Genomic DNA, 7444 nt, shown 5'->3' with positions numbered 1-7444 from the left:
TTCGTCTTTACTGAAGCAGCGTGTCCTGCGCATGATAAGTGAACACGTGAGCAATTGAATATTTTCGTTCAGGTTAAATAGATGCAAGCGGGGCTATTGCATGTATCTGTCGCACAGTGGCGTACCAGAACAACACGTTATCTCTTAAGCAGATACAACACATGGGACTTGCTTTGACGTGAGGTTCTGTGGTAATTTAACCGACAATGCCGTTTTGAGGTTGAATAGCCTCTTCCACAATACATGTTATACCCGTGCCACACGGGCACAGAAAATGGCATTAACTTGCTAATGCCTTAAATTTTAATGCTAATCGCGTTGTTCCACTCGGAAATTATGCAGATCAAAATATAAAAAAATGTTTCTAATGTTCTGATGAGAGAGTAAGCACTGCCATGTTGTGTTAGTAAAGCTAAGTGCAATACATAGCAAGAACGTAGAGCAGGCCAATGTGAATCAAATTCGCATGGCATTCAATTAGTTAAAAAGAGTTCCTTTTGGACTTGCCTTGACTACTTCAGGATATGTTCAAGCGCTGAGAGGTCTCTAGTCACAGTTACTTTATCCTTGTGATAGCTGCTTTATACGTGTAATACAAAGACAACTGTAGCATTTGCAGTCATAGGCATTTGCATTATCAATGAAATATATAAATGAACATAAAATTAACAGGGACGACAAAGGACACAGGACAGCTGCTGTGTCTTGGGAAAGCATCAGTGCTTTCCCAGGTTTTCTTAACTTTGATTACAGCTGTCAGTATTACTCTACACAGCATGGGAAACATGGCAACGAAGTGAATGCACAGAGGTGCATGTCTCGGAGGCCAGTTTCTTTTCTGTGCATACTTTTCGCAGAGCTCGTAGCTTTATTGCCAGTTTCGAGTGTGTACTGTCTCACCATGCTGTGCAAAACATAAACTTGTCTATTTCTAAACTTGTGTTTTCCAGATGCAAGGGCCTATCAGCACAGACTGGCCAACTGCTACAGCCCTTAGCTGTATCAGCAGAGTTACAGCAAGTGAGAAATAGAGTGCATTGCTTTTTTCCACGTCCAAGCGAGCACAAGAGAATAGCCAAGTTTGGCTTCAAGAAACGCATCTCGACTAAAAATGGAAGAAAAGTACTTTTTCGCCGTATGCTGAAAGGGAGACACGTGTTGTCCCATTGACAGTTTGTGCCACCATGCATTAGAGTAGTCTTGTATTAGTCGCCAGTAAACTACATGTTTTGTATGCACCTATCCTGACCTGACCTGCTCTGTGTAGCTGGTGTGTGCACAAACACGGACTCACTCGTGCTAATTTACACAGCACAGTTTAATTACTCTTGTGGCGCAATGTATGGACACATCCTGTTGATGCCAGTGGCAGAATTTCACGCAGAATGTATCTGCAGCTGCTTCCTACCAGCCATCCATACTTTGTACAACTTACCCAGTGAAGGCTTCCAATAATGTATTCCTCTGGTCGCCTATTTTCTTACTTGAAACAGGGCATCGAATATACATGGCAAATGAGGCTCATCAGTGCTACATAAATAAAGCTGTGCATGAAGGAAACATGATTGCAATGAAATTTCTGGAGTGTGCTACAAATTGAGCACGAAATATAAAGTGCAGTTTTTCAAATGTTGCATTCGGTGTGATTCAGTGTAGGCTGGTTGACATCTTCAATTTGCTAGATATCTTTACATAATGACCTGATGTCTCCAGGGCCTGATTTGGATCCAAGCCTATTTTTGCTTAGAGAAGATTATTTGTTTAAATCGTACACCGTGGTAGGGCAGGCATCTTGTGCTAAGCTGGCAATCTCGAAAATTGGAGGGGCTGAAGAGAGGGCACCACTCTCCCGCAGATAGTGCAACAGGTTGGTGTGAAGAGCTAATATCAAAAAGTTCTGTAGGACAATTCAAATGACCAAAAAACATTTTCATTCATGTTAAGTTGCTCTTTTTCTATTATCGGTGTCTGACTACTCTTAAGCAGTTATAATGAGTTCATTTTTCAGATGTTTCAAGACAAATGTGGGGCGCCGTTTGCTGCTACAGTTAAATCTCTATACAACGAAGTGAGTATAATTGGCAGTGTGATTCCTTATCTCTAAATTTCGTATTGAAAGTCGACCTATTTTGCTTTAAGTACAGTCGTCGGTCGATTTTTCTTGCGTGGGAAGGGGCCGCAGAATTTTCCAAGTTATCGGGCAATCGAAGAAAGCAAATTGGAATGAGAAAACAATTCATTCTGATGAATTTATGATTTGGCGACGAATGATATGGTTTCATGCCACTTCGACGGTAGCTAAAGCCAGCCACGCTTTCACGTGCACTCCGCCCTTGCAGCAGATAACGTCACCCGCACTGGGACGACACTATCGTGAAAAGTGCGGGCAGTGGGGAACGAGTGCTTCATCTGCCTTGTGCTCCAAAGAGTCACCGGAACTCGATATTGTGCAACCTCCAATACTAAATGCGCGGGTAGACAGCTTACATGATGCCATGACATCTCGGCATGCCCTCTCTTTGCACACGTGGCAGATTACCTCTAAAATTAGGGTGCGCGGCTGCGTATGCACTCAGCTGCGCTTACAGCGATGCCCAGCCACGGCCCAGACGTGCGCCAACTTACTCCCCCCACCCTCGCGTGCGCTTGATCGCGTTACCACAAGCTCGCTCTCCTCTCCCTCTTTTCTTTTTGCTCGCGCAGGAAGGCAGCACTAGTGAAGCTAAAATTTTCATGTCTCACCCTCGCACACTTTCACTCTCACCTAAAGCGCAAAGTGGACAGGACCCGACAGAATCTTATCGCACTTGAACTTTATACAGGTTTCTGAATAACACGCTGCACGTGTTCGAAAAAACATTTTACGCTGTTCTTGCTCAAATTTTGCAGAACTATCGCATTTTGGCGTCGACTTCGTTTAGTATAACACTTGGCACTGTTAATTGCCTGGTTTTTAAGAAAAAAAATGCAAGGGACGGCTACCGCGTGTTGCCCGCACCTGGAACAGGCTACTTCCCTCCCTGAAACACTGCTTTCTACAGATGACAGGTGGCGACACAATTTATGCTTGCGCCGTGGCAGCAGCAGCTCGCATCCCCATAAAGCACAGGCGAATTTGCACTTTTTTATTAAAATCTAGGCAACTAACTGTGCCAAGTGCTATACCAAACAAAGTTGATGGCAAAATGCGATCGTTCTGCAAAATGTGAGCAAGAACAATGCAGCGGTGAGCACAAAAACTTTTTTTCAAACACGCGCAGCAAAATATTCAGGACCTTGTACAGAACATGGTGCAACTCACCTCAGCGTTCACTCTTGTCGCGCCGAACGCAATTTGAGAGGTGTGTTGCAAGCAGCCACTTGTAATTCAATCATTTGACCATGTGCGTCCGCGGAAGTTTCCATTTATTTTTCTCGGCATTCCTTTGTGGCGGAAGCGAAATTTCATTACATTGAAATCGTATATGAACACACTTCGTTATATTGAGGTCCTAATTACATGGTGTTCTAAGGACAAGAAGTTACAAAAAGTTAAATACTTTATTATATCAAGAATTTCGTTAAACTGAAGTTCGTTATATAGAGGTTTAACTGTATATTGAAAGCGCTAGGCTTTTAAAAGAATTCTTATTGTTGTAGTTAGTGCCACTGGGTTAAACAACAACACGCTAACACACTTTCCGTTGTTTCCGCGCCCTCCCGCCTCACACCCCCTCCCATTTAGAAGAACCCCACCTATATATACTGTGGTGAGGAAAGCATATGTCGCCTTGAAGAAGACAAGTCCACTTGTCTAAACGTTGGCTCCTGCATTCACCTTGTTCACGTTTTGCTCATCGTCTTGAATTGCCATCTCCCGCATTCCCCGTCTTTTCTCTGGGTTTTCATTGGCAATTCTAAATACGTGACCATGATTACTGTTTGTAAGCTAGCCCAAACAGCTTTGCACATAAGAGCATATATACACGGTCCTTTGTTCTTGAGTAAAACCCAATAACGCCCTAAGTGCACTACTTGCACTGTTTTCCTTTGTTAAAGAAGTGGCGAGACCAAAGTAAAAAAAGGCATCACCAAATCCGTCTTTGTTATTTTTGTTAACATGGCTTCATTTTGATGTACTATAATAAAGCCTGACAACAGTGATTTGTAGAATCCATCCAAAAGGATAGACAGTTGGGCGAGTTGGAAGCTAGAAGCCAAAATCATGTAGAATCCATCACCTGATTTGTGAGCTGCTCAATCGGCCATTACACGTTCCTGTGATGGATTTCGCTTGATTAGTGTATAGCTTGATTATTTAATGTTTGATTAGATTCGCAACTGACGCTATTGGATTCGTATTTCATTTAGTCTCAAATCACTGTTCGCTCACCCCTATTTATTATTTCAGACATGCGTTATCGGTAGTGGAACCTTGTTTCAATGAAATATTGGATATATTAAGTAAACCTAACTGTTGGTCGTGCTTTAATTCATCTGAGTATTCTCCTGCTACAACCGAAAATTTTGTATCCAACACAGTATTGGTTACAGAGGAGGAAATCTTTGGTTGCACAGGCTTCAAAATGTACATTCTGGTAGCAGCTATATATCAAATACAATTACCAATCGATTTTTCAGACCTGCGCGATCATTCAGACTTCTGTGCAGCACCACCACCTATCCCTAGCCCTGGCACTAACCGAAATTTTGGTTGCCGCACAATGTTTCGGACATGAATCACATGCACAACGCATCAAACATGGCGGCCATGAACAAAGTTGCCGCCATGTCGACTAGGCACGAAGCCACAACCACTAGAGGCCTAATTAGTGTGGCCGGCGGACTGGCTGGTGACAAGCCGGGAAGCTCACCGTCAATATATGTTTGCACTCGATCTTATCGGTGATAGAGTGCATTATCAGACGCACGGGCTAGCAGAGTAGAGATCCACATGCCATTCCCTCTATGTCCAAAAAGTCTGTCTGTAGCAGCTTGTCTTAATCTAACCATTGAGCAGCACTTCGCAAGCCAAGCTGCCGACCCCGCATTATAACACCAATCGCATGGCTGCATATAGGCGGTGGTGCTGAGCTTGTTTGTGTAATTCATTGTTCTTCCCATGCCTTGTATCGGCACAGCAAGATGCCGACGGGCCATCGAAATTTGCAGGAGACCCTTTGTTGGTCCATATAAGACTTGTGTTTATTTCGCATCGCAATTTTTTTTCTGCTGATAGTATTCGCATGTATGCCTATAACGGATATAGGATATAACGCAATGCATTTTCGATGTTCAATGAGACTATTGTATTGAAGTTCAACTGTTGTAGTAGCAGCACTATTAAAAATGTACACCTACCAAACTGTAAACAAAGGGATTGGGGGCAATAGCATGCAATAGCTTTCTTCTTCTCGCTGAGTGCACACCTTTTGTGGGATGCAAGTGCACTTTATTAACAGTTGTTTACCTTTATATACTTCACACAAGCATCTTTTGACAGTACAGTGCATATAACAATTCCTTTTTTGTATGCACTTTTGCAATCTTGTGTTGCACAGCCTGATCTTTCACTGCCTTAAAAGCATTTTCCCCAAGAATTTTTTTTTAATGAAGGCGACATTCGTAAAACCATAGAATGAGCCCAAAATTGTAAGTCTTACAAAAATAAGTTTAAGAATTGGCAGGTATACGAGACCTGTGCAGGTCTCGTATACCAAGCACGAGTACTGGCATGCATGCCCACCTGTTGAGAGCAGAAAATGTAGATGTAGGAGAGGGGCATGCAACAGGAAATAAAGGCCTTCAGGTTGTCTACCAAGTTGACATTTTCAATTTCCTCGAGTTTTCCAGGTTTTCCCTGAGCGACACAGAACTTTATTTTATGTCATGACAGGCTGGGGACACCACGTCACCCGATGCTGTCACTCTTAAGCAAGCATTAAAAAAAACTTAATCGAGTTTGAATAGTAGTGTTTATTTTATTCAAAACAGAAAACCGAAGGTAGGGGATAGTAAGATGCGCAGCAAATAAAATACCTTCGAAAAAGAAAAATGATAAAGCCCATTGTAAATCGAGTCGAACATATTCAAATACGAATAAAAAGAGATGCATACAGAAGCAAATATTTTCGAAAATGAGCTATTTCTATCAAGTGATAGCAAGATCATTGGTATTAAGCCCGAGCATTCCGAACATTGTCACAAGTGAGATTTTCTCAGCAGTTGGAAAGCCAACCTAAACTGTCCTCACATACTCTTAGCCCACGCACAATGCCTCCGTTTTGTGTTTCACTGCTTTGAAGAATTTATTTTGGTTTACATGAGGGTCACCTGCATCTTAAGGGCATCTTTTGCTGCCCTTAAGGGCTCAAATCTCATAGGCATGTCTGAAAAGGCTCTCAAGGCCTGCCAGTACACTTATTAGGCATATCGGTGTTCGTACTGTGACGGAATACAGCGGGTGCACGCGTGTATAATTATGGAATACGTACTGTGTGCCATGACAGCTGCCCCTTCCCACGCTTTTTAAGCTTCACCGCGTAACATCTCTGTGCTGAGGCGAAGTTGCCTTTCGGAAACCGGAATTATGCAATGCGTCATGCTTTCTAAACTTCGAAGCCAATTACGAGGATTACAGAAGCGGAATCCGTGCCATTGCTGACAGCGGCGAATTCCTTTAATGAAAAGCACGGCACCAAACGGCAGTAACTTCAATAGCGAAAGCTAAGCCTAGCGTTGCCGCCGTGGTGGCTACGGCTGCCAGCGGATCTGCGTGCGAGAGGCGGTGTTGGTTTTGATTAATGCCGTTTCAGACCTGCGGTCGCGGCAGCAATTCCGCGGAATCAGGCAGCAAAGGGTTCTTGTGTCTGAAATACAAACGACCTTATACATTCTACGGGGCACGTAGTGGTGCCGCAATATCGTCCGCATTATCGGGCATTTCACAAAAGTCGGGCGCCCGGAAAATCAGTCGTTGACTGTACACTGGCAACTCTTCCAGGCAACGACACAGCGTCAAAGACAATTCGTTACGGTTCGTCTCTTACTCGAACCATGCAGTAGGGTGACCTTCGTTCCCTTTAAAAAAATGACAGCTAATTTTCCGATTGAAAAGTTTTCCCCGACTATTCAAAATCCCTGAGAATTCCCGGTTGATAGACACCCTGGGCGCCTGCAGCGCATTCTGATCTTGCATGTTGACCTGGGCTAGGACAGTAGGACAATGTCCGATATTTGCTGCACTGCTGGGCAAGTCCTAAATACACGCGTTATTACATGTCCATAGGGGCATAACTTTGATGGCCTGCATCAGTTGCCTGCATTCAGCTAAACTGTTTTACAACGTTATTTCGTTTCTTCAACTTTTCCATGATGCAAGGTGTCCGGGTGGCACTTACATGAACGTGAAATTAGTGCACGAAGGCTGTGTAGCCCCCATCTGTCATGCTTAGACGACAAGGGG

The sequence above is a fragment of the Dermacentor albipictus genome, chromosome 1 (genome assembly GCF_038994185.2).
Source record: "Dermacentor albipictus isolate Rhodes 1998 colony chromosome 1, USDA_Dalb.pri_finalv2, whole genome shotgun sequence".
In the NCBI taxonomy this organism is placed as follows: Eukaryota; Metazoa; Arthropoda; class Arachnida; order Ixodida; family Ixodidae; genus Dermacentor; species Dermacentor albipictus.
The sequence above is the reverse complement of the archived record's forward strand: the minus strand, read 5'-3'. Positions refer to the sequence as shown.